The 11,683-nt window shown below is 40.8% G+C and overlaps 1 pseudogene; it reads left to right on the forward strand.

The window, feature by feature from the left end:
* The first annotated feature begins 7,878 nt into the window (after positions 1-7,878).
* LOC114497991 lies at positions 7,879-9,272 on the forward strand (annotated as a pseudogene).
* The last annotated feature ends 2,411 nt before the right edge of the window (positions 9,273-11,683 follow it).

Below are 11,683 nucleotides of genomic sequence, written 5' to 3' on the forward strand. Positions count from 1 at the left end.
GAGTCCCAATCAAGAGGAACCCAAAGAGGCCCACTGCAAGAAAAATCATAAATTAAAATGGCAAAAGTCCAAGACAAGGAGAGAATCTTAAAGGCAGCAGGGGAGAAGCAGGATGTAACATACATGGGAGCCCCAATAAGATCAGCAGTTGACTTCTCAATGGAAACACTCCAAGCCAGAAGGAAACGGCAAGAAATAATTCAAGTAATGAGAACCAGAGGCTTGCAACCAAGACTACTTTATCCAGCAAGGCTCTCAATTAAAGTGAAAAACCAAATAAGAAGCTTTAAGACAAAAGAAGCATCAAAGAATATATCCCCTCCAAGTCAGCTCTGCAAGAGATGATAAAGGGTTTGCTTGAAGAACTGGAAGAAAAACAGTGAAAGAGAGAAACAGAGGTATGAAAAAATGGCAATGAGTAAGTACCTATCAATAATAACCTTAAACATAAAAGGACTAAATACCTCAATCAAAAGACACAGAATAGCCAAGTGGATAACAAAACATGATCCACACATATGCTGCCTATGAGAGACTCACCTCAAAACAAAAGACCTACAGATACTGAAAGTGAAGGGCTGGAAACAAATATTCCAAGCTAATGGACAGAAAAAAAAAAAGCCGGGGTAGCAATACTCATATCACACAAAATAGACTTGAAAAATAGAGCCATAAAAAGAGACCCAGAAGGTCACTTCATAATACTCAAGGGAAGAATCCATCAAGAAGACATAAACATTGTAAATAGATATGCACCTAACAAAGGAGCACCCACACACATGAAGAAAATCTTAGAGGACTTCAAGAAACATATTGACAGCAACACAATTATAGTAGGGGATTTTAACACCCCACTTGGAAGATCTGTCAAAAATGGACAGATCTTCCAAACAAAATATCAACTAAGATATTGTGGCATTGGACAATGCCCTAGATAAAATAGACTTAACTGACATATATAGAGCCTTTCATCCCAAAGAAGCTAAATGCACATTCCTTTCAAATGCACATGGAACAGTTTCAAAGATAGACCATATGATAGGACATGAAACAAGCCTCAACAAATTCTAGAAAATTGAAATTATATCAAGAATTTTCTCTGACCACAAGGGACTGAAACTAGAAATGAACCTCAAGGAAAAAACCCCAAAACACTCAAACTCATGGAAATTGAATAGCATGCTATTAACCAATAAATGGCTCAAGAATGAGATTAGGGAAGAAATCAAAAAGTTTCTGGAAGCAAATGAAAATGAACTCACAACAACCCTAAACGTATTGAACACAGTGAAGGCAGTTATTAGAGAGAAATTCATAGCAATACAGGCCTACCTAAGAAAGACAGAAACATTTCAAATAAACAACCTAACTCTATGCCTACAAGAACTCAAGGAACAACAACAAAGACACAGCAGAGCAAGTAGAAGGAAGGAAATAACCAAGATCTGAGCAGAATTAAGTGACATAGAGACTAAACGCACAATTGTAAGGATCAATGAATCCAGGAGCTGGTTCTTTGAAAAGATAAACAAAATCAACAAAATCAAAGGTTCAAAATCAAAATGAACCTTTAAGTAGATTCATCAAGAAAAAAAGAGAGAGGACCCAGATGAACACAATCAGAAATGAAAGAGGAGAAATTACAACTGATACCACATAAATGCAAAGGATTGTAAGAAATTACTACAAAGAAGTATATGCCAAGAAACTTGAAACCCTAGGTGAAATGGAAAAATTTTTAGAAAAATATAATCTTCCAAAACTCAATGAACAAGAAGTAGAAAGCCTGAACAGACCAATAACACCTGATGAAATTGAAGCAGTAATCAAAAAGCTTTAGACACACAAAAGCCCTGGACCAGATGGTTTCACAGGAGAATTCTACAAAGCATTTAAGGGAGAGCTCAACGCCATCCTTCACAGATTATTCCAAAATGTTCAAGAAGATGGAAGACTCCCAAACTCTGTTTATGAAGCCAGCATCTTCCTAATCCCAAACCCACAGAAAGACAAAACGAAGAAAGAAAACTTCAGGTCAATATTTCTGGTAAACATAGATGCTAAAATCCTCAACAAAATATTGGCAAACAGCATCCAGCAATATGTTAAAAACATCATACACCATGATCAAGTGGATTCTTCCCAGGGATGCACAGATGGACCAATATTCACAAATCAATAAACATAATACACCATATAAACAAAATGAAAGACAAAAATCACATGATCATATCAATAGATGTGGGAAATCATTTGATAAGGTACAGCACCCATCTATGATAAAAACACTCAGCAAAGTGGGAATAGAGGGAGTATTCTTCAACATAATAAAGGCCATATATGAGAGACCTACAGCCAACATCATACTCAATGGGAAAAAACTTAAAGCTTTCCCACTAAGATCACGGCCAAGACAAGGAGGCCCATTTTCATCACTGCTATTCCACATAGTACTGGAAGTCCTAGCCACAGACATCAGACAAGAAAAAGAAATTAATGGCATCCAAATTGGAAATGAGGAAATAAAATTGTCATTGTTTTAAGATGACATGACAGTGTACATAGAAAATCCTATAGACTCCACCAAAAAACTGCTCGACTTAATAAGTGAATTTGGCAAAGCAGCTGGATCCAAAGTCAATACTCAGAAATCAAAAGCATTTCTGTACACCAACAATGAAATATTAGAAACAGAAATCAGGGGAAAAAATCCCATTTGATATAGTAACAAGAAAAATAAAGTAGCTAGGAATAAACGTAGCCAAAGAGGTAAAAGACCCATACTCAGAAGACTATACAACACTGAAGAAAGAAATTTTAAAAAGCCACAAACAAATAGAAGCATGTATCATTCTCATGGATTGCAAGAATTAACATCATCAAAATGACCATACTACCCAAAGCGATTCATAGATTTAATGCAATCCCTATTAAAGTACCAAAGACATATTTCACAGATATAAAACAAACATTTCAGAAATTTATATGGAACCATAAACAACCCTGAATAGCTGCAGCAATTTTGAGAAAGAAGAACAAACCAGGAGGGATCACAATAAGTGATATCAAACTGTATTACAAGGCTACTGTAATCAAAACAGCCTGGTACTGGCATAAAAACAGACACATAGACCAATAGAACAGAATGGAGAGCCCAGAAAAAACCCCCAAGTATCTACAGTCAATTAATATTTGACAAAGGGAGAAGAAGGATAAAATGGAGTAAAAATAGCATCTTCAACAAATGGTGTTGGGAGATATGCACAGCTACATGCAAAAGAAAATGAACCTTGATCACCAAATTACACTATACACAAAAATCAACTCAAGGTAGATAAAAGACTTAAATATAAGTCATGATACCATAGAAGTCCTAGAAGAAAACATCAGCAGGAAAATCTCAGACATTCCACCCAGCAACAACTTCACTGATATGTCCCCTAAGGCAAGGGACATAAAGGGAATAATCAACACATGGGATCCCGTCAAATCAAAAGGCTTCTTCATGGCTAAAGAAAACAGCATTAAAATGAAAAGAGAACCAACTATATGGGAAAACATATTTGTCAATGATACCTTGCACAAGGGTTTGATCTCCATAATATGGAAAGAACTCACATGACTCCACTTCAGGAAGACAAAAAAACCCAATTAAAAAATGGCCAAAAGACTTGAACAGACACTTCTCCAATGAAGACATACAGAGGACCCAGAGATATATGAAAAGATGCTCAGCATCACTAGTCATCAGAGAGATACAAATTAAAGCCACAATTAGATACCACCTCACATGGGTCAGAATGGCCATCATAAACAAATCAACACACAAGTGTTGGAGAGGATGTATAGAAAAGGGAACCTTATACACTTCCTTGCCCTCTTTATTTATTTATAGGTGTGCAGTTTCCTCCTGAACATGAAATTTCTGCTTCAGATCCCAAGGAGGCCACATTCAGAGGGTCACTCTTTTTTAGGATGTTCTCTCTCACTTCTCTGAGACATGTGTGACTGGGAAGGAGCCCTCCACTGTGGATCCAGGTATCGGGGCTCCAGTCTCTGCTATACAGTGTTCTCTCTCCCTCCCCATCCCAGAGGAGAACTAGACTCACCCTAAACACTGCTCACTTATTCCTGTCAGTATAGGGCCTAACACTGACTGAGCCCCCTTCCACCACAGATAGCAGGACGTGTGCTAAGCACCTCACATGCACCTTCTTCACCTTCAAAGCATTGTTTTCTGTTCTAAGTATGAAAGTTAGGCTCAGAGAGGGAAAGTCATTTGCTAAGGTCATAGAGCGAGGAGGTAGTTAGAATGCGCATTCAACCACCAGTCTGTCTGGCCTCTTCTTTTTCTTTTCTGCATTGCCCAAACAATAGTGGCTCTGTGTCTTGAGGGTTTCAGAACCGAAACCTGGGGAGGGGAAAGATGCAGAGAACCAACAAAGTCACGACAGAAAACACATCAAAATCCATAATTAGACTGTGCAACATCTACCTCCTGTGCCCTGGGTAGGGCTGCCCTGGTCAGGTAGTTACTCAGCTCACAGCCCCCATTACCAGAAGACCATATAATGTCCAAACTCAGACACATTTTGAGACTGAAGGGGAGTGTTTAAAATAATTAGAGCAATTAATTAATCTGCAACAGGAACAAAGCAGAACAGTTCCAAGAGAAGTAGGATATGAGATCACCCTACCCAATTCCATCCTTGGCTGTCCTACTGTCTCCCCACAGGTGGGCCAGTCACTGTGGCTGATACTTGTCACACCTGAAAATCTGAGTTTCCTGAGTGAATGTGCTACATCTCCAGGGACCTGGGCAGTCACAGTCCCATGCTCTGGAACAGCATCCAGTCCTGCTCAGGTGCTGGCTCGTTCAACTTCATGCTCCTGCTACACCAACAGGACTTCTTTGGACTTTGCCTTGAGTACCTGTCCTTTAAGATGACTTCCTGTTTCCAGGACCTATCTCAGTTACTAAGACTAATCCAGTTCTGCCCCTGAGGGCCCATCTGGTGGTCCAAGCTCTATTCCTGCACACAGACACCCTTTGACCCATAAGTATCACTTGACTTAGATTTCTCATCACTGACCTCTACCAAGGTAAACACTTTCCCCATGGGTCTTAAGTCTCCCAGGGAACTTCACCTTACCCTGAATTTGGCCTTTGTCACCACACCTTCAGAAATTAAATTCTTCTTTACTGGACTGGACTGTCTCTCTTAGTGGGCCAGTGCCTCCCACCCATGAGGCAGGCTCTACCCAGTGAGCTCTGCCCAGCTGCACTTAATGAGGCTGAGCCAGTCTCCTGCCTTTCTCTCTTTGAATTCCAGAAGAACTCAAGGGAGTACTTAGTTGAGGAGAATGTCCTCCAAATGGGTCTGAGGACAACTGTACATCTGCGTACCTTTCCATTTGTCCACGTGCCTCCCACACCCAGCCTTATAGACATTCCTCATACTGATTGTCCCCACCCTATAAACCAGTGCTACACCCTGGACACAGAGATGCTACAGTAGAATGATTTGTAACCTGACAGATCTAGGTTCAAATTCAGATGACACAATCCACTGGTAAGTGGTGTGAAAGAGCCACTGAATTCTCTGAAGCACTCTGTGCCTCCTGATCCATCAGATTCTTTACTGACCTTGTTGTGAAGTTAATTCCATTCTGAGTAGTGTCTGGCATAGCATCTGATATGAGTAATTGTTCAATAGTAGGTAGTTACTGCTGTAGTGATAGGTTTGGTAGTTTATACCACAGTGAGGTGTGTGACCTTGGATAATAGGTTTCCATAAATGGTAGTTCTGAGGACACTGGTAAGTACTGGCAGCATTTATATCATCTATAGTCAGACCCTAGTTTTACCGACTCAGTGTACAGACTTGGATAAAATGTTTAAGGACACCAGCAACACACACAAGTGCTTTGACAGGAAACAAAGCACATCTTAGTGTTATCACTATGTCACACAGAGATGGCAGATCAGACGTAGGACTTCTCCTTCATATGTGTCACAGTATGAAGAAACTTCAGTCCCCAAATGGAAACTTCACAAGGATGCCCAGCTCATTTGCTCCAGGGGCCACACCTGAAATATCTTGGGGGCATTAATTTCCTGGCTGTGCCTTTCATCTTCCCAGAGGCACTGTGCTGCATTTAGCAGCATGGACAGGGAATCCTCAGGGCTTTTCAGGCATTAGAAATCCACTCTCCAACACCATTCTGACAGAAGAGGATCCATGTTCTGCCAGCTGGAAAACCCTCCTTCCAGGGCCACTCTTAGGAGAGGAGCACATCTTCCCTGCAGGGCCACTGTGCTAAGGAGCAGGGGCGTGCTGCTTTCCACTGCATTGCCCAAGACCACCAGAAACCAGGCGGATGCTGCTTGCAGGAGTAAATGAGGTGAGTCGAGGAGAACAGGGTGCTGGTCATTTGTAGGTGGAACTGAGGGAAGGGCTGGGGGAGTTTTCTTCCCTGGCCTCCCCAAGAATGGATGAAGAACCCCCACATTAGTCTCTCCCACTCACTGGTGAGGGGAGAAGGGTGCATCTCTTTTCACTGAACAGGACTGGGATCTCCAGCACCCTTCCCAGACACCCTTCTCAGGAGTGCCAACCCACCCCTGCAGGGCCCTGTTGAGGCATCTGCTCCCTTCCTCTCTACTAGAATTAGAGAGGCTGAGAAGGGACAGTGAGGTCAGGGCTGATGGAGAGAGGAGGGTGGATGTATGAATATGGCATTTTCCTGGTGCGAGATTTCGACTTAAATTTTTTTTCAACGGTGCCTAAATCAGACAAAACTAGCACTGGACCACAGCTCCACAAGCAGCCCGGAAATCGCCACAAGATCCTATGGAGAGATTTAAATGAGACAGTCTCTACATACCCTGTGGCTGGGATAGTAACACACGACATCTACAAGACTGTGCGGGTGGGTAAGGCAGAAACCTCAAGCTGCATGCCTTGAAGATACTGGGATGAACAGAAGCAGAGGGATTATGGAGGGTGTTTGAGCAGATAAATCCTTATGGGAAGGGAGGTGGAGATACTGAGTGGCAGATACTGAGAGTCAGGCACCTTGGAAGGTCTTCTACTCAGAGAAGAAGCCAGCCCTGATACCCAGACGGGGATCTTTCTGTGATTGTGCTGTTAGCATCATGGCTCAGCAGTCTCAGAGGTCCTGGGGAGACCCACAGACTTGAAAAGTTGTTAGAAATGCCTTCAATTCCAGTCTGAGGAGGCATGGGAAAGGGCATGAGAGATGAAACAGTACCTGCTGATGGGTGCACCAGGGAGGGAGGCCACTGAAAAAGTCCAGGGTGGGGGTGTGAACCGGTGGATGGGACGCAATGCCTCCCTTTTCTTCTCTACTGCTTCAGCTCCCCTGAGATTTTGATCTACCACTGCACCAGTTCTGGCTTGAAATATCTCAGGCACCTACAGCCAACTCACATAGTCTTTTAGTGTCACCATTTTAAATTCTAAGCAGGAGGGTCCTTCACTTTGGGATAAGTGTCCAACCTTGGTGCAATTTGACAGGGGCCAGGGTTGGCTGGGTGCCCTGTTACAAACATGGCTACCAGATGCCTTGCCTTCTCTGGGTGAGAATAGTGTTCAGAAAAGGGCCTGTGGGCCACCAGATAGCCTATATTCTATTACAGGTGTCACTCCAGATCTCCTGACTTACTCCCCAGCGCCAGAGCTGCCCTAGTTTCCTTTCCATTTTCATCCAACTCAACAAAGGTTTGTTCACATCTGTGCAACTTTCTGTCAAGGTGCTGTGTGTGTGACTCAGCTTCTGTCAATTGTGTCCTCCCTCCCACAAGGCCAAGGACAGAACAAGGAAGTCCTGTTTGTCTTTAATAAGCACATCACCATGCAGAGCCTTGGCAAGAAGAATCACAGCTCTGTGTCTGAGTTCCTTCTGCTAGGCTTCTCCAGTGAGTCTCAGGTCAGAACGTCCCTGTTCACTTTCTTCCTCCTCCTCTAAATCAATGCCCTCACCCTTCTTAGCAATGAACTCATCATCACCCTGATCTACCTGGATTCACAACTCCACACACCCATGTCCTTCTTCCTCAGCATCCTCTCCTTGATGGACATGAACTATGTCACCACCACTGTGTCCCAGATATTGGTTAATATGGTGTGTCCAAGGAGGATGATCTCCTGGGGAGCTTGTGTAGCCCAGATGTTCATTTTCTTGGTCCTGGGCATTGCTGAGTGTTGCTCTATGCTTTTATGGCCTACAACAGGTATGTGGCCATTTGCTTCCCCCTCCACTATACCCTACTCATGAGCCGTGCCATCTGTATCAAGATGGTCAGTCTGTTGGCTCATTAGCACAGCTGGGGCTTGTATCTACACTGTCTTCACCATGCGCCTGCCTTATTGTGGTCCCTACAAGATAAACCACTTCTTCTGTGAGGTCCCGGCTGTCCTGATGCTGGCCTGTGCAGATACCTCCTTCAATGACCAGTTGGATTTGGTCGTCTTGGGTTTCATCCTTCTTTTGGTGCCACTGTCCCTCATCCTGGCCTCTTATGTCCGCATCTTTGCCTCCATCTTGAGGATCCGTTCATCCCAGGGGAGGTTCAAGCCCTTCTCCACCTGTATTTCCCATGTCACTGTGGTCATCATGTTCTATGGGCCGGCCATGATCATGTACATTTGGCCTGGCTCCTGGTTCAACCCAGAGTGGGACAAGAAGTTAGCCCTGTTCTACAATGTTGTCTCTACCTTCCTCAATCCCATCATCTACAGCCTCTGGAACAAGGATGTAAAGGGAGCCTTTCTGAAGGTATTTGGTGGCAGAGGGAAAGCTCAGTGACCCAGGATGTTTCAGAGTTGTCCTGAGTCCTGAGCAGACTTAATGGGTCTCATGTGGTTTCATAAAAACACATCAGTTTGCATCAACTTGAGGCTTCCTGGGGTTGTGAGCCAGTGAGAGAGGGTGTGGCCACCCCTAAACTGAAGGTCTGTCCATTGGTTGGAGAATTTTCTGCTGCTACAACCCAGTGACTCAGTTAAGTATTGAAAACAAAGTAATTTTACTGTAAAAACTATATCCTTCCTTTTGGCTCAAGGTCATTGCTTTATTGCTTTTCCTGGGTTCTTCCTTCTCTTTTGTAAGTTCATGTCAGTGCAATGTCATCACAGCCAAATGTTTAACATGTACACTTTCTTTTCCACAGTGTAAAGCATTTAGGGATGCAAGTGACATAAAGAGTATGTGGGTTATGCAGAAAGACAGCCATGCACTTACAAATAGTATTTAGCATTGCCCTTTGCATTAGATGCTCTGAAGTCTAAGCTACAATTATTTTAGAAATAGCTATATAACAGTATAGCTAATAATTAATCTGGTCTGGAATCAACTTGTGAAACTGGCTATGTCCTGGTTTTACATTTTAAACTTCACTTTGATTTTGAGAAAATAAATATATATTTCATAAAGTAAAAATATATGTGTTTATATATATACCCTTATATCATTATATATATATATATATATATATATATATATATATATATATCTGTATGCATATATCTCTCTCTCCACAGAAGAGACAGGCACATAGAGATTATAGAAAATAATATAACTGACTCCATTTTTCCATCCAAAATGAACACTTATTAATATTCTGCTATATTTAGTCTTTTTAAAGGATTAAATCATTACAGAGAAAATTGAAATGTTCTTTGAACATTCTCTACTCCCCTGAATCAATCACTGATTAATCTGAAGTTCATTCAGTGTATTTTTCAGTTTTTACTACACACAATCATACAGATGAACAATATATAGAATTGCTCTTGTATAAATTTAATTTTTTAATGCTAGTATGGTGTCAACATCCAATTTCTGACATCTACCTACTTGAGAATGATAGGCCTAGCGTGTTCCCTTTGACAGGCATTAAATACACCACATTTCACTTATCTGCTATTGAGCATTCGTTTATTCCCAATTCTTCAGTATTTAAATAATTCTGCAATGTCGTCTTTGGACATTTCTCTGTATAGAAGTATTTCTCCAGGATTTATGGATATGTGGACTTTACATATTATAAAACCAAAGTATTTAAATCTACCAGATAGTCCTAAGTTGTTCCTCCAAGTAGTTCTACCCTCTACACCTTTCATTCCCATCAACACTTGATGTTGTTCATGTGTCTCAAACATCTTAATGTTCTTAGGTATTGCACAGATGGAAAGTGGCAACATTGCTTTTTGTTTTATTAGTAATTCCCTACTTGCTAGTGAATGTAACATATTTTCATGAGATTGTTGATACTATTGTGAATTGAGTGTAGGTGGTTCTGAAGTCAAAAGAACACAGGTTCTGTGTTCTTTTTTTTTCAATTCTTGAATTTATTGGGGGTGACACTGGTTAACAAAATTATACAGGTTTCAGGTGTGTGTACAAGTCTATAATACATCACCTGTACACTGTATTGTGTGTTGGTGAACACACAATAGTCAAGTGTCCATCCACCACTATTTATCATCCTTAGACAGACTTCTGTGTTTTTCCCAGCTCTACCTACCCTTTTCTAGCTCAGTGGTGATGAGCAAGTTACATCACTTCTCAGTGTTTCAGTTTCCTCATCTGGTAATGGAGAGAAAATACTATACACTGCAGAGTTGTTGGATAGATTAAATAAGATAATAATGTAAAGCATTGATCATGGTGAATAACAAATAATGTGCTCAATAATATAAGACATTGTTTGCCTTTTCTTGATTTGTAGTTTGTTATATGTATTTTGGGTATTAATTCTTTGTCTGTTACATGCATTGAATATGTTATATCTTCTTTTAGTTTATTATTTGCTTTCTTTATTGCAAAAGTCAGAGGCAAACAAAAAGAAGAAAATGACAATCATTCATTACCATAGACCTGGAGATAAGTACTGTTAACATTTTAGTGTTTATATTTCAGGCTTCATAATTTTTCATTGCTTTAATTAAAATTTTTGAAGATATACTTCTTAAATAATTTATTGTTTATTTTCATAATTTTTAAAAAGATTTTATTTATTTATCTTTAGAGAGGAAAGAGAGAGGGGGAGAGAGAGAGAAACATCAATGTGCAGTTGCTGGGGGCCATGGCCTGTGACCTAGGCATGTGCCCTGACTGGCAATGGAACCTGCGATGCCTGGTTCACAGCCCCCGCTCAATCCACTGAGCTATGTTAGTCAGGGCAATTTTCATAATTTTTAAAATTGAATTATTCAGTATGTATTCTTCTGTAACTTCATTTAATAACTCAAGAATAGATTTTGACATGTATCTATGTTGATTTGGTTTTACTGCTGAAGAATATTCTTTCCACTTTCTTGTGATGAACAGACTAGAATAACAACTTAATAAATGGAATTCAAATGAATTTATGAATTTTTTCTTTACAATTTTTCCTAAGTGAACATAGGTCAAAATTTCACTGAACTCATTAACTCATGAAGGAACCAGTAAGATATTAGGACTGGTTTAAGAAAGAATTTGACTTACAGAAATTTATGTTTTCTACTGAACATTTGCATTGTAATGAATATGAATCATGCACAGTACTGTGGGCAGGAATCATTTGCATAGCTATCAATTTTCTACACCTTCACAGCTACACCTGCAGAGCTGTAAGACATCCTAGTCCATGAAAGGTCATTTAAAGGAATAC

This window comes from Phyllostomus discolor, chromosome 5, assembly GCF_004126475.2.
Source record: "Phyllostomus discolor isolate MPI-MPIP mPhyDis1 chromosome 5, mPhyDis1.pri.v3, whole genome shotgun sequence".
NCBI lineage: Eukaryota > Metazoa > Chordata > Mammalia > Chiroptera > Phyllostomidae > Phyllostomus > Phyllostomus discolor.